The sequence below is a fragment of the Camelus dromedarius genome, chromosome 29, assembly GCF_036321535.1.
Source record: "Camelus dromedarius isolate mCamDro1 chromosome 29, mCamDro1.pat, whole genome shotgun sequence".
Classification (NCBI taxonomy): Eukaryota; Metazoa; Chordata; class Mammalia; order Artiodactyla; family Camelidae; genus Camelus; species Camelus dromedarius.
The window spans coordinates 9,364,775-9,389,287 of NC_087464.1; the positions used below are offsets into that span (position 1 = coordinate 9,364,775).

Sequence of the window (24,513 nt, forward strand, 5' to 3'; positions counted from 1 at the left end):
AAACAGCCTTGATTCATCTGTCATTGATCTTCACATGAATTCTCCCCATTAGCAGTGTTTCTTATGAATGTCAGTGAGAGGGGTCCGGGATGGAAGCCGTGCTCCCTGGTAAGTGATTTCTACCTGGTGCACAGGCTAAATTTCCATCCTCCTGCATGATTCAGTTTGGGGACCATACTTTGCCAGGCTTAGCTGCTGCTGAGGTGGGTGGGGACCACCGCTTTCCATGTTGTGCAAATATATCGTGAAAGGACAGTGCCATCAGCACCGCCTGGGTGTGCCTCATGAGAATGATAGTTTCTGACCCTCTTTGGCTTCTGCCAGAGAAAGAAGCCAGTAAAAGAAGCTTGTTGACTTTGCCTGCTGCCTCTGGGGCCACCTTATCCCACTGGGCTGTGAAATCGGCATTCCTGTGATGACTACCTCCTTTGTATCTTTCTTGACCTAAACATTCTTTTCAATAGTGGATTTCAGAGAGAAGAGACACAGACAGCATTTAAAAAGAAAAATTGTTTTTAGGGATAGTCTGCCTAACTGAAGACTTTTACCGAAGAAAGTCTAGCTAACTACACTTAAGTATTACCATCTTAAGGACCCAGAAAATGGTGAGCTGCAAATGGTAAAGGCATGAGCGATCTGATGGGTTAAGAATACAGGCTCTGGCTGGGGAGGGTATAGCCCAATGGTAGAGCACGTGCCTAACACGCACGAGGTCCTGGGCTCAATCCCCAGTACCTCCATTAAATAAATAAGTACATAAACCTAATTATCCCACCTCCAAAAAAAAAGACATCTTAAAAAAAAAAAAAGGAATGTGGGCTCTTAAGGCCTGGGTTTCTATTCTGGGTTTACTGTCTTTTTGCTGGGTGACCTTAGGTAAGTTAGCTCACCTGTCTTAAGAATAAATGAGGTAATTGGTTCTGATGGAATCTATCCTGGTAGGAGCAGAGATCTTTGATCTGTCCTTAAATATACTCCAAATGCCTACAGACCTTTCCTGCGCATAGTAGGTGCTCAGTTGATGTCCCTTGAACAAATAGCTTCCTTCCAGAGTGACAGAAAATACAGAAGCCTCTCTCTAAGTTCCTTCAGAGTGTTTCTCCACATTCTCTGAAGGTGCTGCCTCATTGGCACGTCCTTCCTGTTCTGTGACAGTTAAATGGCCCCAGCACTTTGTTTACCATGCTAGACAAAAACAAAAACAAAAAACAACAGCCCAGTTAAAAGTCTAAACAGTCAGTGGACTTTCCCATCATCCAAAGTGTTTACTGACATGAACTAAAGTAGATGCAACCATCTGAATCTTCAACCAAGTTGAGTCATTTTTACTTTACTGTTTACAAAACAAGATATTTTATGCATGTAATTTATATATCGAAGAGAAGAGGGCTATTTCCAATATTATTTTTATCTTCTAGACATAAATAACAAACAACTCTAGTAATCAAAATTTACTACAATTGTAATAGGTTTTGGCAGAGTTTATGTATCGTATGCAAAGCTAACAGAATGCTGATGTCCAAGGATGGAGGCCAGGATTTCTAGTTTGGCTTTGCGAAATGGAAAAAAAAAAAAAAAGTATCCACTACTGTATTTGTAGTTTTTACTACATTCAAGAGATTAATTTTTATAAATACAGCTGTTTATACCGCTTCTAATCAGAAAATTGAAATTATCTGTGGCAATGTAACCACTAGCAACTTGCATACTATGAAAATATTTCAATAATTAATGCATGCTCCATCTAGAGTAATTGACAGGAGGTCATAAATGTAATGGACCATCTGTGTTTGATTTGTCCATGAAAGTGCTTAACAGGATAGGCAGGTAGTTCAAGCTTCTCTGGCAAAAGATTTCTTCCAACTTCTAAGTTGCAGAGTCATGTACTAGGTTTTTTTTCTTTCTTTCTTTCTTTTCCCTTTCTTTTTTTCTTAGTCTTTTCCAGATTTCTGCTTGAGTTCTGCACTTCTCACTGCCTCTCCTTCCAATGCAACACTGTCATGTGGATGTATACATGGATGAGGGTGTCACAGTCACCCTCAACAATCCTACTCGTTCTCCTGCCCATTTCAATAGCAACTTAAAAGCCACATGTGCCATGAAAAAAATATCAGAGGCTCACTCCACTTTACCTATCATTGGTTCTGCTCAGTCTGACCACTTCAAACATTTATTTGGCAAGTTCTTCCTCTTCTGTCAGTGAACAAACAAACAACCCTGCTTATATCTGTGAACAAAGAGGATTAGGACCACTAGGAATCTGAGTAACATTTTTGTAATTCATTCCTTTGGGAGTGGACCAGAATCACTCCCATTTCTCTATGTAAAATGATCTTGGTGGACAGCACAGGAGGTTGTAGACTTTTCTGGGCAGGGAAACCAAAGAGCGTTGAATAACTGCCTAGAACGCTGTCCTAATATCTAGACCCGATTCATCCAAGAACACGTATCTGACTGAAATTGACTGAGCACTTATTACCTCCAGGTACCGTGCTGAGCAATGGTTACGTTGAATGACACGCGTCTGGCTGGTCGAACCAAACCAACAAGGGACCTGTCCTCATGGCTCTTACATTCTAGTAAATGCAACTTCTTCCTTTGATATTTTAAGGTACTATAAACTCTATGCCTAGGAAACTAAATGTGCCATCCCTTCCGACCATCCCACCCCTCTCCATCTGGATTGACTATATGAGGAAAATGTGCCCCCATCTACCCAGTTGCCCAAAGCAAGAACCTACAACTATCCTAGACTCTTCTCTTCCTCTTTCTTCTTCACCAAAGCAATTCACAGTTTCTGTCACTCTCCACTCCTTTCCATTGCTTGACTCTGCTTCCGTCTGTCCATCCCTACAGTCATCTCCTTAATTTACGTGTGGATAATTTTCTGTCTGGAATATGTTAATGGCCTCCAGTATTACTTTCTTAGGGACCTATTCTTCATACTGTTGCCAGAATGATATTTCAAACATTAAAATGCTAATACCGTTATGTCATTTCCCTGTTAAAAAAAAAAAAAAATCCTTGTTTTACGAATTCTACAATTGCCTCAGAGACGAGACCTAAACTTAACGTGGCAGAAAGGAAGACCTGTGCTCACCTGGGCTGGGCCTGATTTGGCAGTGCCCCCTCCTGCCACCTGTCCTGCTCTCTAGTCACACTGAAGTACGTTCTCTGAGCACATCGTGATACCTTAGTGCCTTGAACGTGCTGTCTCCTCTCCCTGGAATCCCTGAAATTCTTTCTTTTATTCACGTGGGCCACCTCTCTCCATCCATTAAACTCAACTCAAAGAGATGATTTCTTTTGTCTATGAAGTTTCTCTTCCTTGATGCTTGCCTGGATTATCAGTGGCCTGTTTGGAGGGGACATTCCAGGTTCCCTCTATGGTGGCATGGCTCAGAGCTGTGTCCCTGCTTCAGGAGGCTGCCAGTGCCTGTTTGTGGGAGATGGGTTGAATACGAGGTGTTGAAGGCTATTCACCGGGTACCCATCAGGAGCTATGTCTGATCTGAGACATGGCAGGGTTTAAAGGCAGTTCTCATGGGTTGTTGCCTTTAAGTGGGGCTGGCATCAACATGGCTGCTCTCTTCTACCTCCCATCCTGTTATTTATTGGGAACCAATTGTTGAATTAACTCTATTCTTCTCTTCTGCAGGCTAACTTTTCTTAAATGTTTTTACTTTTTGAATACTTCTTAATATTTAGTTATATCAGTTCTTACAACTCTTATTTACAAATATATGCCCTTTGAGGGGAGAGTAGAGCTCAGTGGTAAAGTGTGTGCTTAGCATGCACAAGGTCCTGGGTTCAATCCCCAGTCCCTCCACTACATTCATAAATAAATCAATGAACCTAATTACCTCCTCTCTTCAACAGCAAAAAACCAACCACCAACAACAAAAACACAAAAATGAAAACCCCCACAAATATATGCCTTTTAGTAGTCTTAACCTGGGCTTTTCATGTTTTCCAATACCCTCTGAGAAAAGTTCAAGAAAACAAAAATTCCTCTTTTCCTAATTTTTGAAATAAGATTTGTCAGCTCCACTGTGGCATTCTACATAATGCCAGCTGACTAAATAAACATAAAACAATAAAACACAATCGGACCACCCAATTATTCATGTATTTGACATTGCGAAGGTATAATATCTGGATGTTTAACCGAAATATTTACTTTTTCAGATGCATGTTTGTTTTTGAATAGGCACAACCCTTCTTTCTCTCCTGAAGAAGTGAAGGAATCACCTGCTACCCTTCTGATTTTAATCCGAAGATATAAATATAAAACATAAATTCAATAAAAATATAAATTCAGCTTTAGCTATTTTTCTGAATGTGAGTTCATTATCTTTTAATAAAAGAACATGTACTCTAAGAGTGAAAAGATAAACATGAATCTTGAAAATAGTTAACGAATGTGGTTAAGTGGATGTATTGAAGCAAAGGGGCAGTATAAGACATTCCAGTTACACCAGAAGAAAATGCAGTAGGCAGTTAAGGAACCTACATCTGTGGTCATTTTAAACCCGGCTGAGTGTGCTGTTCTCTGTACGATGAGGCTGAAAGGGGACAGAGGACGGTGACATGGGTCTCCTTTTGTTTCCCTTTATGCACCAAGCTTAGAAGGTTGATTTTGCCTTCAACATATTGGGTTAGTTGTTCTTGATTCATCCTAATGATCAGAAGAATTTTAATGTATTTTTCTTCATATTTAAACACTAAAAAAAAAAACCCCAACAACAACAATATTAGACAGCTATGGTCCTTGCCACCCAGATGTTCAGAGTTCAAAGCAAATAACAACATGACAGGCCAGAGGCACCAGGGCCATCTATCAAATGAATGCACAGCCTGATGAGACAGCAGATTAAAAGGCTTAACTGAGGATAGTTTCAGCTGGTGGAGATAAGTGCCCAATTGTGTTTTCCACCAAAAAAGTAGTTTTTTTTCCTATTTTTTTTGATGTTATAAAAGCAATGTATACTCATTACAGAGAAAAATTAGAATACACAAAGTATAAGTAAGAACACCCCCAAAATAAATTTTCCCTTTCACCACAAATCAGCCATTGGGATTGCACTGCTATACGTGCTGGTAGATATATAAAATTACACCTTATTCTACATACATGTTGCAACCAGCCTTTTATGTTTAATATATCATCAAATGTATCCTTATCACTAGACCTATTTACTTAGTATCATTTTTATGGCCTCAAACTATGCCATTTCTAGATTTACTAATGTGTATTTAAACAATTTATATTTATGAAACATTCAGGTTGTTTCTAACTTTTCTCTATTTAAAGATATTGCTGTAAAGTCTGTATAGTAAGATGGCTTGATTATAATCAACTCAAAGGTTTATGTGTTTGAATGAGGAACTATTGTTTGTCAAGAAAGTATATTACCTGCTACAGATCAGTTCATCTAACTCCTTTTGAAAATTAAAACAGATGGAAAACTGAGAATAAGATATAAATACATCAAGTTAATATGAGTCTGTATTTTAAAAATTGGAATGATATGTCTTATAAACAAACCAGTCTGATCTTTTAGAGGGATGGTAAAAAAAGTCTGGAAGGTGAGGTGGATATTTTAAGGATAGTAGGGTAACAGTGGAATTTCAAGAGAAATGGACAGCTGATTGAATCTCAGCTTTTTGAATGGGTCTGTCATGATCATTTGAGCCCTATTTGTGTGCTGGTGAGAATAGCACCCTGCAGGCTGGGGAGAGTTGTCAACCATTTAAATGAGATGGAAGATGTAGGGTCTCAGAATATGAGGAGGGGAAATGGAGACAGGGTGAGGGGGAGATGGCAAGATTGTAAAGGAAATACTAAAATGATTCTATGTGCCTGAGAAATGGGGAGAGAACTTGGTGATGGAATGAGGAGAGAGAAAATGCCACCAAGTGCCATACTGCAACAGAACATAAGGATGGTGATGGTGCTGGTGGTGGTAATGATAATGGTGATGATGATAATGATGGTGATGGTGATGGTGATGGTGATGATGGTGATGATGGTGATGATGATGGTGGTGAGGATGGTGGTGATAGTGGTGGTGATGGTGATGATGTTGGTGATGATGGTGATGGTGATGGTGGTGATGATGGTAATGGTGATGACGGTGGTGAGGATGGTGATGAGGATGGTGGTGATGATGATAATGATGGTGGTGAGGATGGTGGTGATGATTATGATAACAGTAGTGGTGAGGATGGTGGTGATGGTGATGATGATTGTGAAGATGATGATGAGGGCAGCAGCTAATATACTGCATTTACAATAATAATGATAACAACAGCTCACACTTACATAGTATTTACTATATGTCAAACAACAAGGTCTGTAAGCACTTTACTTATACTTTAAGTATATTCACCATTTAATTCTCACCACACCCTGCTGACCTGCCTCCTACACCTGTTGTAAGGATTAAATAGGTTAATATTTGTAAAACACTTAAAAGTGACCTATGTAAATAAACATTTGTAAATAAAAGTCCTCCTTTTGCTGAGGCACAGAAAGGTCAAGTGCCACACAGCTAGTCCATGGCAGGAGTGGGATTAGAAACTGGCCATCTGGCACCAGAACCCATGCTGCCTTGGAGAGATCTCTGGCCAAGCAGGACAGTGATGAGTTGCAGCTGCCCCTGCCCTGACTTTATTTCACTCACAAAAGAGTGGCAAAGGGGAGCTTCCTTTCTCCACATGAATGACTCTTAGAGTTGAAACTTTCCAATAATGGGCACTCACTGGCCAGCTGTGGCTACATTACTGTCACCCTGTCCTGCTTCCTCCCACCCACTCCATCCTTGTGGGCTTTGTTGGGGTAGACTCCTTGGGGAGGGCACTCTCTTAAGACGTTTGGTGTAACATTGTTTAGCAAAATGGGAAAAAAATCAGCTTATAGAAATGTCACCATTACAGGGAAAGGATTTAAAATTTCCTTACATAATTAGTGTTTCTAAGACTACCAGACTAAGCGAAGGTCCTCCCTTTCTTGTCCTTTTCCCATCTCCTCTTCTCCTTCCCTGGCTTCTGCCCCTCAATCATTTCCCACTCCATCGCTCTGTCCCTATAGAAACAATAATGGTACTAACAATAATGCTGCAAGCTCATGGTTATGGAGCTCTTGTTCTGTGCCAGGCACATTCATGCATTATCTCATTTAATCCTCCTTACAGCTTTGTAGCAAAAGAACTGTCTTATTTTAACCTGCTTAATCTGTGAATAAATTGAGGTTCAGAAAAGGCACATCTCTTGATTGGTAAGTGGACAGGTTGGAGTTGGAGCCCAGCTCTGTCTTGCTTAAATCTGATGTTGTAACTTCTCTTTTTATCCCCCAGAGTAATCACACCACCTCCCCTAAGCATTCAGTTTTTCAACATCACCTAATTCTTCAAGATAAATGGGTAAAAAGTGCGTAGATTTCCCTGAGTTAGATACTCCAGCAAGCTTTAGACCTTCCGTAACTTATTTTCATTCTACACGTATTTAATGAGGCTCTACCATGGACAAAAAGCTGCGCTAGGTAATTTGGGGATACAAAGAATTATTTAAAGAAGAGACCATTTTAATCTTTGTGAGATAATATATACACAAAAGAGTATAATACAAATATGGCAACCATGGAGTTTCAATGCTTGGTCAGCTACAACAGTGTAGTTATAATACAGTATGAGTGTATACTATATGAGACATTCAAGCAGACTTTGTTCTCAGATAAAAAGTTATATCTTGAAATTATCTTTATTTAAAAAAATAAAGATTAAAAGTAAACTTTAAGATACTCAAATTAAAAAGTAACAAAAAATAGAAATAAGGAGGGAATTTAGATGGACTTGATAAAGATAAAAGCTAAAATCAATGAAGTAAAAAAAACATAAAAATGGACAAGTAAAACCAGAATTATGTTCTTTTAAAGATTAATGAACTATATACATCCCTGTAAAGCCTGATTCAAAAGAAAGTGAGATTAAATACAGCATTGTAAAGGAAACATAACCACAGATATGGAGAAGATGAGAAATACTGATGGATATTGTGTGCAATTCTATAGGAATAAATTTGAAAACCTAGAGGCAATGGATAATTTCCTAGTAAAAATACAAACTCTAAAATGACCATTTAAAGAAACATGAATAGATCAATTATCATAGAAGATACTAGAGAGTAAAAGATCTATCACTAAAAAAGGCACCAGACCTAGATGGTTTTACAGATGAATTCTTTACAGTCTTTAAAAATCAATTCCAGTGTTTCAAGAAATCTATTCAACCATAAAAAGGGAAAGAAACTAGAATCATTTTTGAAGAGAGCTTCTAAAGACAGGACAGAATTTGAACACCACTTTCTGCAAAGAATTATAAACAAAATATTGGCAAATCAAATCCATCATCCTATTAGGCGCAAATGACTCCAATACTAGCTAGAATCTATTACCAGAATGCAAGAATGTATCTTAATCATTTCAATTTTATATAAACTATGGGAAGGTTTCTAATCTTTTGTAGTAAATGTGATAGTGGTCAATGAATTCTTTTTTTGGAGGGAGGGGAGGTAATTAGGTTTATTTACTTATTTATTCTTGGAGGAGGTACTGGGGATTGAACCCCGGACCTCATGCATGCTAAGCATGTGCTCTACCACTTGAACTATACCCTCCCACCCTGGTCAATGAATTCTTAATGTGTAATTCTTAAACCCTGATTCTTGAATAGCTTGAGGATTGTTGGTAAGAGGGGAAGGTGAATTATGGGGCAGGAAAGGAGAGTTATTTAGTTTTGAGCAAATGCATTAGTTATTTGTGCTTATTTATTTAATTTGTAGGTTATGCAAGTTGAAGAGAGGTGTAATAAATAAGGAGTGAACCTGTGAAGAATATCTTCCATGTTCCAAACCCTTGGCTACATGCTCTGCATACAGTTGCCTTTTAATCTTTCAATCAGGTCTGGGTTAATATGCAGAATACACAGGTATATATCAATAGAGTGCCTTCTAGAAACATTCATTAATTGAGGAACAAAAAAACAACATATTTTTAAAAAGTTGATTAGGTGGCTTATACATAGAACATGATTATTGAAATTGGCCACAAGTAAACACTTCAAATACTTTGCAGACAGATGTCATTCATGAGGTAAGAGAGACAGCAGTTTTAGCTGACATGTGAGTTCATAGGTCCCAGCACTGCTTCGTAAGCTCGTTAGGATGGTTTTGCTGGTGGGAGTCATAGATACACTAATGTTCATCCTGCAAAGACATCTCTGCTCATCCTGACTTTCTCAGGTGGTCTGAATAGGGTGTCTGTGGGTTGTACCATCTCTGAATGGAGAATCTTAGAATCTCACACTGCCAGAGCAGGAGTTTTCTTCTTTCTTTTCTATCCACCAGAGCTCTATCTGAAGCCCCTTGGGATCCTGGGGAGGTGGGTGGGTCCCAAAAGGAGGGAGGAGAGCTCTGGATGTATTTTTGCCATGAGGTCTCCCTATATGTCCCTTTGAGGTTGAGGATGCTTCTCACTTCTTGTGTCTCTGGCTTAGCCTGGGGGCTGTTTTCTAGGTTTCATTTTTCTGTTTGCCTTGAGAAAGCAGATTCCCTGCTACAGTTATCTGTCCTTGCAGAGCTGGTGCCTTCCCATGGGGACGGGAGTACTCTTTCTCTCAGTGCAGGAGAGCAACAGAGCAGAGCTCTGGCTAAAAGATATTGCAGAGCAAATTTAAACAAAGTAAACTATGGACACCTCAGACACCACACTTGGTAAATTAACAAGTTGGAGTAATAACTATTAGGTCAGTGAGTGTAAGTCTATCCTATAAACAATGATTATAAGAGTTAAACAGGGCTTTGGCTCCCAACAATTATGTCAGCAGCCCGTGGTGATAGCTGTGGACCTACCCTGTCTTTCTGCTTCATCACTTAAAGTGACAGTATCCAGCCTTCCACTCCGCATCTATCATAAAGACACATTGATTTCCTTTCTGGAGAAACATATATTTCTTTTCTCCTGCTAAAAAGATAAATCTGACAGATTTTAATCAAACGTAGTTGTTCACAACTACAGGAATGCATTCAGCGCCACATATGAAGACAAAAATACGCCAGCAACGAAAGAAAGAGTTTTGTGGCCAAGTTTATTTGTAGAAAACACTTGTATTAAAACACATCCACACACACACTCATTAGGCAGTGAAGCCTGAGAGTGAATTATTTTAATAGTCTTCATGATAGCATATTTGTTTAGAGTGACATCAGTAGATGTTGGTCTCAGTTAAATTTTTTGCTAAAACTCTGCTCTTCAGATTCTGTTTTAACCCTAAGATTCTGGAATACTGGGCTTTGGTCTTTAAAATGAGGTCTTTCCCAAGGTGAAACTTGGCTTTCCAAGGAAACATCCATTGAAGATATGATATGGAAGGATGAAGAATCTTCACGTCTGTATCCAACAGGCTCTCATAATGGTACTTTTTGTTGTTGTTGTTCAGTATTGGCTAGGATTTGACAAGATGGGCTGTAGAGTATTTGCATTGTTTCATAAATTTATATATGAATTCTGAGTAGCTCGTATTATTCTTTTCATTGTATCTAAGGAGAGCCAAGATGTCATATATGGCTTTTCTTCTGAATTTAGACATTTAAGTTGAATTTTCTTGATTTTTTGGTATAGTAAACTTGATGAGGAAGAGAAAGTCAACATGCCTTGATGCTTTTCTGCATCTTCTCCACTGATTAAGTCAGGCCCTCTCATTATGGGTTGCACAGACACTGATTTCTAATGGTACTTTTCTAAATTGTTAAGTTGTTGGCATATTTTGTCTTTCCTTCTCAGTATAGATATGACTGATCACATTTTTATGGATGTCTCCTGTTCATACCTTGTGGCAATTTCCTGCCCAGATTTTTTTGGCATAATATACCTTATTTCAACTACTTTACAGAGGTGAAAAAAAAAAAAAGTTTCTACATCATGAATGAAAGTGTGCAGATACAGTTTTAATTGATCATCAATTGAATCCTGCCTTAAATAGTCTATCTTTTCAGTAGAGTTTTTCCCACTCTGTTCTTATAATTTTGAATATTATAGTAAGATATATGATTCAAGAATTGTATTTGGAAAGAAAATCATTGGAAGGCAAGTTATTTTAATAATTCCCCATAGTGATTCATAGTGTATATACATATATAATTCATCACATTTCAGTGGGCAAAAATAGAAAACTATTTCTTTTTTAAATGTAAACTTTAAAATTTCCTTTTAGTGTGCTCCTACTGTCATTTCTAAGTTTGGAAAAAATTAAAAACATTATTATTTATATGATAATGTGCCCTATAAGTGAATTGTCCTGCAGTGCATTATTGGGTTAATTCTGACAACCACTTTCGTGTAAAAAGAAGCTCACAATCCTGATATTTGTTCTTGATGTGCCATTTAGAGATGTTTTTCTCGCAAAAGCAGAGGGTGATACGGGAAAGAAGGAAGATGAGGAGCGACGAAATCCGAAGTTACCTTGTAAGAATAATATTAAAAGAGGTTGGCATTTAAATTGGAAGGGGAACAAATTAACTTCTTAAAGTAAAAAGGAAGAAACGGAAGCCAATAAAAATGGGTGAACTCATTCATTTGAAAATCATGGTGCCCTCATTAAGCCTCAGACAAGAAACTGGTGGTTAAAGATAGGCACTGGTGTCACTTGGAAGTTTAACCCCAAATGAATGACCACCCTGACACCGGAAATGTGCAATTCTTTCTTGAAAGAATATTTGTGATGCTCCAAACTACAGTCACTAGAAGACATGAAGGCAAGCACAGAATATTACCTGGATCATGATTTATACGTGTGGAACAGACAATAAACTCACTACCCTCCTTTGCCCACAGAAACTGCTATCAGCTAGCTGTAACTTCAGCACGGTATTTCAAAGCCATATTTCCCAAAGGTTTTTTTTTTTTCTTTTCTTCTTCTTATTTACAAAAGAAGCAATTCATTTTGTAGGACATTTCAAACTGGCAAACAGCCAAGGACAATTTTGACCAAAGCGAGTGCAAAAGGTATTGCAAAACACAAAGCGAAAGAATATTTAGGAAAGACGGAAACAAAAAGGAGGATTATTCATCCTTCCATATGGTTTTTTAAAGCCATTTACAATCATGTACCGTTTATGGGAGTTTCTATAAAATGTTTTCCATTGAGAAGGCAGAAGACTGAGTAAGTTTTGTGAATGCACCACCAAAGAAAGAGAAGACATTCAGAGTGACAATGGAATTTAGCTGATTGTTTGAGGAGCTGCGGGTGATAATGACACTGTTAACCAGGAAGAATGCAGAATGTGATCTCATTTGTTTTTCCAGAAAGGGATTTCAACAATTTAACCAGAAATTAAAGTTGCTCACGACCGTGTGAAACGTAAGCAGTAACAGTCCTATCACAATTATGCATCTGATTGAAAAGGTACAGTATATCAGAAGTCTTAGAGGTAATGTTTGTTTATCTGTCTGGTGTGCATGGAAATGTACTTCAAGAGAAAGGAGAAAGTGTGGCATTTGCTCAAGATGGATTTAGATAACTTTGTACCATACACAATTTAGACCACGTGCCATGCCACCAATTCATGTCCTTGGCCTCTTATGTAAACTGTAAGGAAATTTATAGACATTTGTGGCTAAATGGGATTCTTGGAAGTGTCACAGTCTATTCCACAGCTGCCAAGTTGAGGCTTTCTTAACAGAATTCCAGCTAAATTGAAAGACATTTTATTTGTCAAATTACTCGCAGATTTTCATAAACAATCCCACTCCTTTAACACACCACCACTTGGCAAGTCCCAATCTTCTATCTTGGAGATGACATTTGCAAAGCCCCTCTGCTGGGGCTGGCTTTCCATTTGTTTCAGAAACATTTCTTAGGACCCTCTCAAAATTGTCTGTAGTCCCTAAAGTGGAGAAGTCAAACCATGGCATTTCCTAAAGAGGAACATGGAAAGACCCAAGGTTGAGTCTCAGCTTGGCCAGATGCTAGATATTTGCCCTCAGACAAGTTGTTAACACCTTTAAGCCTTAACAGTCTCATACGGAAAATGGGAATGACAATGCGTACCTCATAGAACGGCCTGTGCTGATGCGGCTCACGTGCGGAGAGCATTGGCAAAGAGAAGCCTACTAGATAATAGTGAGCTAAAGACAGAAGTGGAAAGAAAGCAGGAGAGAGTGACTTGTGGCTTTTAGTTTCCTCTCCATCATTCCTACCCCATCATTTCTGCTGATTTTATCAACAACGCTGTAGATGCGAACACTTGCTAGATTTTTCTGCTTGTTCCTTGTTTTTTCCTGAACTACTTACTCCCTGCTCATCTTACTACAGACCACTCCACACGGGAAACCTTGGAACTTCAAGGAATTAAATCTTCTCTGTAAAAAAGGGACGTCTACAGGGGAAGCGGCTCTTGGGTGTTCTGTTTAGTAAAGCGCTATTTTGATGCAATAAACGACAACCTCGAGACCGGAAGCCGACTTCTGCATCCAAGGCGCCCAGATCTCCCCAGGATTAGTCACTTGGCTTGTCTGTCTCACTATGCAGCTAGTAATTCAGAGATAATCGTGTTACCAAGATGCCATTTAATCTGTATTTGGCATATCTCAAGTTTTCATCTTCATTAATAGAGCCATCAAAGTTTCATTGGGCCTGACTGGTATTGGACACACTCGTGATTCACCCAGAGGGGGGGTTTGCCATTTGCCTGGAGAGACTCTGCTTGCCAGATGGCAGCTGTTAATCTGCCTGCGTCAGGGGCGCAAGGGGGGGCTAGGCTCGCTTGGCCCCAGGCCAACGGGGCTCTCCCTCGCCTCTGAATACACAGCACTGCTGGCTCAGGCTAGGGAACCTGGCCCTTGTAACAGGGCGACTCTCCACTCCCTGCAGGTCTGAAGGCCCCTGGGGAATGGATGTCTGATGAAAGGCAGGGATGCTTTTCCTGGCCCACATCCTGTCTCCTGCTACCTCTTGCAAAGGTCATTGAATCAGAAGATCCCGTGGAAGGCAGGTTGGTACAGTGGGAGGATGCAAGCCAGGAGTCAGAGAAACTTAGCTTGGAATCCTAACTCTCTACCACTTAACTAGCTCTGTGGAGTTAGGTATATCCTTAACCACTCTAAGCCTCAGAGACTCATTAGATATGAATCTGATACTGTCGCCACTGTAGGCGCTCCATAGAATAGGTGGGACAGGAGAGCCAGATGGAGCCCCCCTTCAGTCTCACTCCTAGGCATGGAGCCCAGAGAAGCTGTCATACAGGTCCCTGAGGGGGCTGGACTGGGGTGCTCATCACAGTGTTGTTAGTGGTGCTGAAGATGGTGGCGACCTAGGGGTTCATCCCTCAGGGGAAAGATAATGTGATGAGAAGGAGGCTTACCATGCAATACCACGCACAAACTGCTTGAAGTGTCTAGGTAGATCTTAAAAATCGTGCTGGGTTAAAAAAAAAAAAAAGAGAAAGAACAAAGTCTATGGACATCATTTGTAAAAGTTAAAAATAGATACACACAGCACAAGGACGTACCACGTGTTTTAGGAGGACACGGAGACATTCAAGGATATCATCAAATCTAACAGTGCTGTTGCTGATGGGTTGGGGAAGAAAATGGAAGAGGGAAATGGGGAAAAAGGCAACACTGGGTGAAGGGCCTGGTACAAACTTATAATGATAGCGGATTATCAGTAGAGGATTGTGCTTTATTCAGTGTTCTGCCTCTGGGTCTATAGAAGAAGGAAAGATAAAAAAGTCAAGAGAAGGGAGAGGGTGTAATAGAGGAGTGCTGAGGGGCTTTCGGATCAGGGCACGAGGACCGCCATCAGTGTGGCTGCAGGGTGTCTCGCTGTCTCCCTCTCTCTCTCACCCTCCCTTGGGTGGGAAAAAAATCTTAGGGGACAATGTGAGACTGGAATGAAGCAGAAGAGCCTGAGATACACATTTGCCCTCATCTGAACTCTCAATCTCCACAGACCCAAGTTGCCTGAGGCACGTCCCTAATTTTCCCCAATTCTCATCATAGGCCCAATTTTTGTGACTTGGGTACTGGAGAGCTTTCAGAAGGTGTGGTGCGCATTCTTGTTAAACCTGCTGTGAATTTCCTGGTTCCCCCACCCTCTGGCCCTGCATGTAAGTGTAGCCACTCTTCCAGTCAATGAGACCTTTGTGTGCCACAGGGCAGGAGGATGTTGCTGTGAGAGAAGGGTCCATTGGGAAACTCCCAACGTCTTCCTAGAGGCTGGGAAAAAAACTAGAAATGTGTAACTGGGCACGCTCTGGGCTATTCTTTTGTTAATTTATGAACTGGGAGATGAATGTGGATTTATTGGAGTTGTATAATTAAGTGTCACCCTGGTACAGATCATAATCATCACTGAGCATCAGGAAGCAGGGAAAGAAACAAATTTCCCTCCTCAACGACATTGTCTACACAAGCCTTGGCCTCTTCAAGGCTCTGTGCCCATCTCCTCTAAATACAATAACTAAGGTGGGCAAAAACACAAAATGTAATTTAAAAAAGGAGGATAGAATGACCTATACTTCATTTTCTTTCTTGGAAGCTAAATTTTTGAGAGAACACTGAAGTGAAAAATCCGCAAGACATCTCTGGACTAAGAGTGGCTACTCCTGTGTCACACATCAATGCATCACCATCATCATTTCCTCTTTCCCTCCCTTCCTCCTCCTCCTCCTACTGCTCGGTTGGCCAATCAGATGCCTTATCCCTCGCAAGGCAGTGATTAGTTCAAGGATGGGAGTATGATCTGGGCTGTCTATACCAACTCAAGGCTTCCCTGGGACATTGGCTGGTGACACAAAGACAGAAGTGCTGTTGTTTCTGAAATCATCCTATATAATCCAGTAACTGCTGGTGATGAGATTGAGAAGGAAGCCAAGGAAGAGAAAGGCAGTGCAGAGCAGAGCAGCGCAGGAGTGAGGTGGACAAGACGTGCCAGCATCCAGCAGGGCTGGGAGACACAGCCGTCTAGACTCTTCACTGATGTGAACTGGTCAGCTCCTCTTTTGCTTAATTCAGTTGGTTTGAGTTGGCTTTTTGTCATTTGCAAACAGAGATTTCTGAATACCATGCCGGGCGAGTAAGTTCCCACACATGCTTGTTTATCAAACGTTTAGGACATGCTTGCTTTCTGCCACAAAGAGCCTTTGCATAGCAAAATCTCATGACTCATTTGAACCATTTTCAAATCAAGAGAACATATCTATGTGTTAGTTGAAGAAGACCTGGCACATCCTTGGGTCTCTGAATAAGTGTCTGTGTGTGTGTGTATATGTGTGTCCTTTAACTTCAATAACTAAAAAGTAATGACCATAAGTTGGGTCACCTGGATCACATAAAATAACTAAACCTAATTCATGAATTCTCTGCCAATACTTTATTTGCAGGAAGATCTACTTTAATGCTCATAAACTGAAGAGCTGTGTGACCTTAAGCAATCTCCTTAACTTCTCTGAGCTTTTGGTGTTCATCCTATTCTCTACATCACCTGATTATTGTGAGTCACAAATAAGCAGATACATGTAAAGTGCTTAGCACAGGGGCTGGCACAAAATAAAATCACTTAGTAAGTGATGGCTATTTTTATTAATGTTACCATAACCATCATCTTCATCATGAATGAAGCTTCACAGATAGTTTGAATACTTTGCATGCAAGTAATGTTTTATTTACTGTTTACAAAGTACTTTCATGTGCATCACCCAGTGTGATATCCTGAGTCTACCCAGCCTCACGATGTCCATTTCACTTCAAGTTAAGAGCAATTTTCTTCAAAGTTTTCCACATCTGCCAAGGTCCATTGAATCTGGGATCATATATGAGTGACTGAGAAATGTTTCAGCAGCAGAGTTAAAAAAAAAAAAAAAAAAGGAGGACCTTTTTTAGCACAAATGTGGCACGGTCCAATATCTTTCATCAAAATTGGAATTTTTAACTGCATAATAAGACTTTGGTTACACTTGTGAACAGACCTACTCAGCAGAGAGGAAATATTATTTTGACAAGAGTGTCTTTCTTTTTTCTTTCCCTACTGCATTATTGGTCCCAAAAAGAAAAGTCTGAAGCAAACTCATTTTTCATGTCCTTGGTCATTTACAATATTCTCAAAGTTGGACCTCCTGGAAGACTTTCTGTGCTTCGTGTTACCAACATAAGCAGATTGTTGAATTTGACACAGTCCAATGTTTTGTTTATGGAGTTTTTTCACGAAGGCAAAATGCTAAAGTGTGACTCTATCATAAGATCTTTTTTTTCCACAGGAAAATACTTCTGAATTAACAACTGGGTAAAAATCTTCAATTGTATTGTTTAATGTAATGTTACACTTTTGATCTTATGCAGATTTCTCAAATAAGAAAAGGACTTAATTTAATAATTTAATAATTTAGCAAAGCTTGCTAGTAGTTCTTTTTGTGCTGGATCTGGATGTGGTTTTATCTAATTCAGGGAAAATACAGCTTCTGTATTAACTGCTAAGGGGACAGTGGTGATGTGGAAGGAAAGATTCATAAAATTTTACAAGTATAAATTTTAATAATCTCTTGCATAAAATCCCCAAACAAACAAACCAACAAACTTGTAAAACAAAACTTTCTTAGGTATTCAGATTACTTCCTCTTTGTCAGAGCTCCTGCAAGAAACTGGAAGAAATACTGAGTTCTGAAGTTTTCTCTTCTATTTAGGTCACACATGTAGCCCTGTTACTATGTGACTTCTGATGTCACAACAGTAAAAAAAATTCAAATGCTCTTTGTTTCCTGTCATTGATCCACTGATCTATTCTGTGCCTAGATTGTTAATTTATCAAGAGGACTTAGTTCTACATTTACTTATTGTACATCACAAAGTGAATGTCAAATTCTAGACTTTAATTATTATAAGAAGATGAACCAGAATATTTAGGCTTCATGAAACTGAATGTATTTTATTTTTTAAAATTTATTTAATTGAAGAATAGTTAGTTTACAATGTTGTGTTAATTTCTGGTGTACAGCATAATGATTCAGTTACACATATATATTCCTTTTCATATTCTTTTTCATTATAAGCTATTATAAGGTAATGGATAGTTTCCTGTGCTATACAGTAGGACTTTGTTGTTTATCTGTTTTATATAGTTAGTATCTACTAATCTCGAACTCCCAATTTATCCCTTCCCACCCTCTTCCCCCACTGGTAACTACAAGTTTGTTTTCTATGTCTGTGAGTCTGTTTCTTTTTTATAAATAAGCTTGTATGTGTAATTTTTTTCAGATTCCACATATGAGTAATATAATATGGTATTTTTCTTTCTCTTTCTGGCTTATTCCACTTAGAATAATGATCTCCAGTTCCATCCATGTTGCTTTAAATGGCATTATTTTATTATTTTTTATGGCTGAGTAGTATTCCAGTGTATAAATATACCACAACTTCCTTATCCAGTCATCTGTCGATGGACATTTAGGTTGCTTCCATGTATTAGCTATTGAAAATAGTGCTTCTGTGAATATTGGGGTATGTGTATCTTTTCAAATTAGCATTCCCTCCAGATATATGCCCAGGGGTGGGATATTATCACACAACAAAAAGAAAAGCAAAAAGAAAAAGAAAGGGACAAAGAAGAAATACAAAATCAACTAGAAAACAAGGTTTAAAATAGCAACAGACACACATCTATTAATAATCACCATAAAAGGACTAAATACTCCAATCAAGAGACAAAGAGCAGCAGATTGGATAAGAAAACAAGAGCCCACAATATGCTGCCTACAAGAGCTCCACTTTAGGGCGAAGAGACACACATTGAAAGTGAGAGGATGGAAAAAGATACTTCACATAAATGGAAATGGTAAGAAAGCAGGGGTAGCAATACTCACATCAGACAAAATAGGCTTTAAACCAAAGGCCATAAAGAAAGATAAAGAAGGACACCATATAATGATATTAAGGAGCAATATTGAATATATTTTGAAAGTCAGGGAGCTGGATTCTCCTAGTTCTTAAGCAATTGCTTACTAGTAAATTAGGTACCCTTAGAAGCTGTATTAAGATATGCTGCAGATTTGTTTGGTAATAATTCATAAATAATTCATAAAAAAGGTGTGTTAGTGTGTTGGTGGAGAGTGTCTTAGAGAAAGAACCACAGGGACAGGCTACCCCATTCCACTCCATATCATCAATGAACATTAGGTAACTTACTGCTAGGTATTCCAGAAGTGATGCTCAAATTTTAAATTGACACTTAACAAATATTGCTTATCGGTTTCAGGTGGGTAATGCGTGTTCAGCTCAGTATTCCATACACAAAGGGAACCTCCGTATTCCTAGGTCTCAATTAGCTGACACACATGAGGTCAGACTAACATTAATAGTTCTTGAGAGCCTCCCCTGGACACCACCAGGACCTCCTGTGCACGCCTGGTCCCTTCCATCACTCCATCTGGGCTCAGCTGGGCTCAGCTGTTCTCCAGAGCTGCTGTGAGGTCTAGGGGTGGACTGTGTGTGTGGGAGGTCCCTCTGTCTGTCTGTCACACTTCATCACTTCAGCCTGGAGGCAACACAGTTTGGACCTGAGTCTCACAATGGCTTTTACTAAAATAGCCCCTTTAGCTTCATCCTGCCACGTCTTGATAGAATGTCAGACTGTTTCCGGCACTGCCTGGGAAACACACAGCATCCTGCTCCATCTACCTGGCTTCCCACATCATTATGGATGCCTGTGCTCCCAAGTTCTTCTCTTTCAGTTCAAACTCCCAACCAATGTTGGACATGAACTTATGCAGATAAAGAGTTGAAATAAATTGGGTAGCAGGAGAGGGAATTTCTGGTTCCACAAATCTCAGACCTTAGTTTTGCTACTGTTAGTATATTTCATTTTTAAATTAAAAGTATTTAATTTATTGAAACTAAAAAAGAATAAAAACAGCTCACTCATTTCTCTTACCCATCCCCTCCCCCACCCCACCTTTGGCAACCATTAATCTGTTCTCTGTATCTGTAAGCTTGTTTTTGTTTTAGTTGTTGCTAAAGATTCCACATATAAGAGAGATCATACAATATTCGTCTTTCTCTGTTTGACTTATTTCACTTATCATAATGTTCTTGAGATCCATTCATGTTGTCACAAATGGCAAGATTTCATTCTTTTTAATGGCTGAATAATATTCCACTGTATATAAACATATATGTATATACCACAGCTTCTTCATTTATCCATCAGTGGACACTTAGATTGTTCCCATATCTTGGTTCTTGTAAACAATGCTGCAATGAATATGGAGTTGCATCCGTCTTTTTGAGTTAGTGTTTTCATTTTCTTTGGAAAAATTCCCAGAAGTGGGATTGCTGGATCATAGGGTAGTTGTATTTATATTTTTTAAAGAAAACTCCATACTGTTTTCCATAGCAGTGGCACCAATTTAAATTCCCACCAGCAGAACACAAATGTTCCCTTTCCTCCACATCCTCACCAACACTTTTTATTTCTTCTCTTTTTGATGCTAGGCATCCTAACAAATGTGAAGTGAAATGTCATTCTAGTTTTAATTTGCATCTCCCTGATGATTACTGATGTTGAACATCTTTTCATGTACCTGTTGGCCATCTGTATGTTTTCTTTGGAAAACTATCTATTCAGATCTTCTGCCCATTTTTTAATTGTTTGGGTTTTTTCTTTTTGCTATTGAATTGTACTTGCTCTTTATATATTTTGAAGATATACATCATTTTAATAGATCATTTTAGAAGAAGGCTTCAGCATAAAGTGAGTATTGTCTCAAAAGACAAATAGACCCAGACGTTTTATAAAAACAGCTTCTTTTGTGATTTTCTGATTATGACTGTATTGAACTCTAAAGAAATTAATAGCTGATGGTTGTACATACACAGACCATCACATAAAGTGAATAGAAATTTAAAGAAATCTGTGAAAAATCAAAATAACAAGATTGCCATGATGATTTTGTTCAGGGTGACTCAGATAGCGAAGTGATGTGGGCGTTTTCAGTAGTCAGTGACTTCTGCATGATATTTGCATAAAGAGAACTTTAAAAAGGTTACATTTTTTTCTACTTTCATATTTACTCCGTGTTAAGGTTATAGGATCTCATTGGCAATGTTGCTAATGCTATTTTGGTAAACTCTAAGTCTGTTCAAATGTAGTAGGATAGAACATTTGAGCTACAGTGACAATAAATATATTTTATGTCCCAGGAACACTCAAGTTGTAGTATGTTTGAGATTCAGTGAACGTTGTCTTTGCCTCAAACTCTGAAGGGAGAAACTCTTGTTTATAAATTGTAGAGATTCTTGTCTTTGCACTTAGCACAAAGTCAAATGTAGATATAATCCACTTTAAGCACTTTTGGCAAAATGTCAAATATGCCTGTTTTTTTTGATGAGAGGGAAAAAAATCAACTCTTCAATACAAATCCTCCACTCTGTGTATGACTTCTGTCGGTCCAGCTGTGATCTTGTGAACTTACGGGATATTGATTCTGTACAGGAAGTAAGAGGCAGATATGTAATCTGGGACATCTTTCTATTCCATTTTGGTTTTGTCTGATTCAGAGTTGATGTATATAGAGTTTCACATAAAGGACCCTGTTTATATATTCTTTATTCCTCCCTCCTAAACGTGTAAAATTTTATATACTTATTTGAGTGAAATTGTCCAAGGCTATTCAAAACCAATCCAACACAGATTATTTAATTAATGCTTCAGCGTGCCTATAATGGACTCCTTTCAAAGATATTTGGTAACATAACAACTGTATGTGTGTGTATAACTTTTTTTTAACTCACCATGCTTGGAGGTGTGTACTAGACTGTAAGTGCCTTGAAGAGCAGGGCTATGTGGTTTTGTTCATTTTGTTTACCTTGTAAGACCTAGTGGAAGGCTTTGGAGAAGTAAACACCAGTTTATAATTGTACAGACTGTACCTTCCTTGAGATGTCTGTCTGTGAACTGCCATGGTTCTTAAATTCACCTGGTAAGGTGGATTGGGCAAGTCTTATAATCCTTGCTCCACAGATGATAAAGCTGAGTCTCAGAGGGAGCAAATACTTTGAGATTCCCTCCCTGTCTCACTGCATCCATTTCTTGTGTCCCACAACTGGACACTTTATGTTGAGTGGAAGGAGTGTGACCATAAGTGGTGTCAGGGAAAAGGCTGCTGACGAACTGTATGTTTGGATTCACGCATCAGGTCAGTGACAGTTGATAGAAGCCTTCCTACAAAGCCACAGGGCTTCTTCAGCACTGGCATCTCACTTCCAGGGAGTATCCAACTACATTTAAGATACCCATGAGCAAAACCTCAGTGTGATTGGCAAGGAGGTTCCCAAATAATAACAGTGGAAATGCATCTCTTTCTGAAAGTGGTCTCCAGCATGTAGAAGTTTTCCCTTAAGCTTCAGGTTTGGCCTTTGAGTTGCTGGACCATCTTCATCTAATTTTTACCCAGTCTCATTCACTGTAAACTGAGTTATCTCTGAGATAGGCAGGATATTGTATGGAGAATGGGTCAGTCACAATAAGCTCCACTTACTGGGCACATGCTACCTTGTATCTTCAGGTTACAAATATTTATACGATAAAATGTCTTATCTCTCAGAGTCCCAGTGAGACACAACATTTAGCTGAGTCTTGCACATAATTCTGGGATGGATGATGTAATAGTTTGGCTTGACCCTTGGCATTGTGCTACATGCTGATATATTTCTATCCAACTCAACCAATAGTTTATTGAGCACATACTACATGCCAGGGGACTGAGCTAATTCTGAGAATATTGTGGAAAATGGTACACAGTTCTTGCCTTCATGAAACACATAACCTGGTGAGGACAGATGAGAAGAAAGGAATGGCAATTGGGTTAGTGTGACAAGAGAACAGTCCCTAAGATGGGAACAGCGTTTTCAGAGGGCTAAGTATGCTGGAACTTCCTGGTTGTCTCAGATCTTAGATAGCCTTAACTTCCTCATGTCCTGACAAGTATGGGCTCTGGTCTTCGTAGTTGTGAAATACCTTGAAAGTTTCATGACCTACTGAGAATGTAGTTTCATCATCTGTGAACACATAGGAATTAAATTGGATGGTTTAAAAAGTACTTTCAGTGAAACATTGAAGCCTTTCCTCTAAGACTGGGAACGAGAAGAGGGTGCCTACTTTAACCACTCCCATTCAACATAGTTCTAGAAGTCCTAGCCAGAGCAACGAGGCAAGAAAAAGAAATAAAAGTTACCCAAATTGGAAAGGAAAAAGTAAAACTGTTCCTGTTTGCAGATGATATAATCTTATGTATTGAAAATCTTAAAGATTCCACCAAAAACTCTTACAACTAATAAATAAATTCAGTATCTTTAAGGATACAAAATTGACATACAGAAATCAGCTGTGTTTTTAAACAAAATATCCAAAAAAGAAAGATAACAATCCCATTTATAATTGCATTAAATACAATAAAATACTTAAGAATAAATATTAAAGGAGGTGAAAAATCTGTACATGGAAAACTATTAGACTTTGATTAAAAGGTGAAGAAGTCACAAATAAATGGAAAGATATCTCTTATTCATGAATTGGAAGAATTAATATTGTTAAAATGCCCATACTATCCAAAGCCATCTATAGATTCAGTTCAGTTTTCAAAATTCCAATAGTACTTTCCACAGAGATAGAAAAAAAACCCCACAATTTGTATGGAGCCACAAAAGACTTTGAATAGCCAAAGCAATTCTGAGAAAGAAGAACAAAGCTGGAGGCATCACACTTACTTATTTCAAACTGTATTCCAAAGCTATAGTAAACAAAACAGTATGGTGCTGGGCATAAAAGCAAACACATAGGCTAATGGAACAGAATCAAGAGACCAGAAATAAACTTTTGCATATATAGTCAACTAATATTTGACAAAAGAGCCAAGAATACTCAATGGGGAAAAGCTAATCTCTTCAGTAAATGGTGCTTGTTGAAAACTGGATAGTAACATGCAAAAGAACAAAATTAGAACCCTATCTTACACCTCTCACAACAATTAACTCAACATGGATTAAATACTTAAATATAACACCCCAAACCATAAGACTTGAAAGAAAACATAAGGATAAGTCTTCTTGATATTGGTCTTGGTAATGATTTTTGGAAAAGACAGTCAAAGTGCAAATAACCAAGGCAAAATTAAACAAGTGGGGCTATGTCAAACTAAAAAGCTTTTGCACAGTAGAAGAAGCAATCAACAAAATGAAAATGAAATGAGAGACAATATTTGACAAACCATGTATCTGATGATGAGTTAACATCAAAATATTTAAGAAACTCATAAATTCAACAGCAAAAAAAAAAAAAAAAATCCAAACAATCTAATAAAAATAGTCAAAAGACCTAAAGACATTTTCCCATAGAAAATGTGCAAATGGCCAATAAGTACATGTAAAGGTGGTCAACATCACTAATCATTAAAAAAATGCAAATCAGA

The 24,513-nt window shown here is 38.6% G+C and overlaps 1 long non-coding RNA gene across 5 annotated transcripts in view; it reads left to right on the top strand.

Annotated features, from left to right (window-relative positions):
- The window catches only part of LOC105085444 (uncharacterized), a 150,459-nt gene that overhangs the window by 67,680 nt on the left and 58,266 nt on the right, over positions 1 to 24,513 (top strand). The window contains exons 6-7 of one of the 5 annotated variants that reach the window (XR_010378251.1): positions 2,486 to 2,611; positions 4,189 to 4,560. The exons of 3 other annotated variants lie outside the window; for them this stretch is intronic. This is a non-coding gene — a long non-coding RNA (uncharacterized LOC105085444). Of the gene's footprint in view, positions 1 to 2,485; positions 4,561 to 24,513 lie in introns of those variants that run through there. One more of the 5 variants, XR_010378250.1, reaches the window with a different exon arrangement.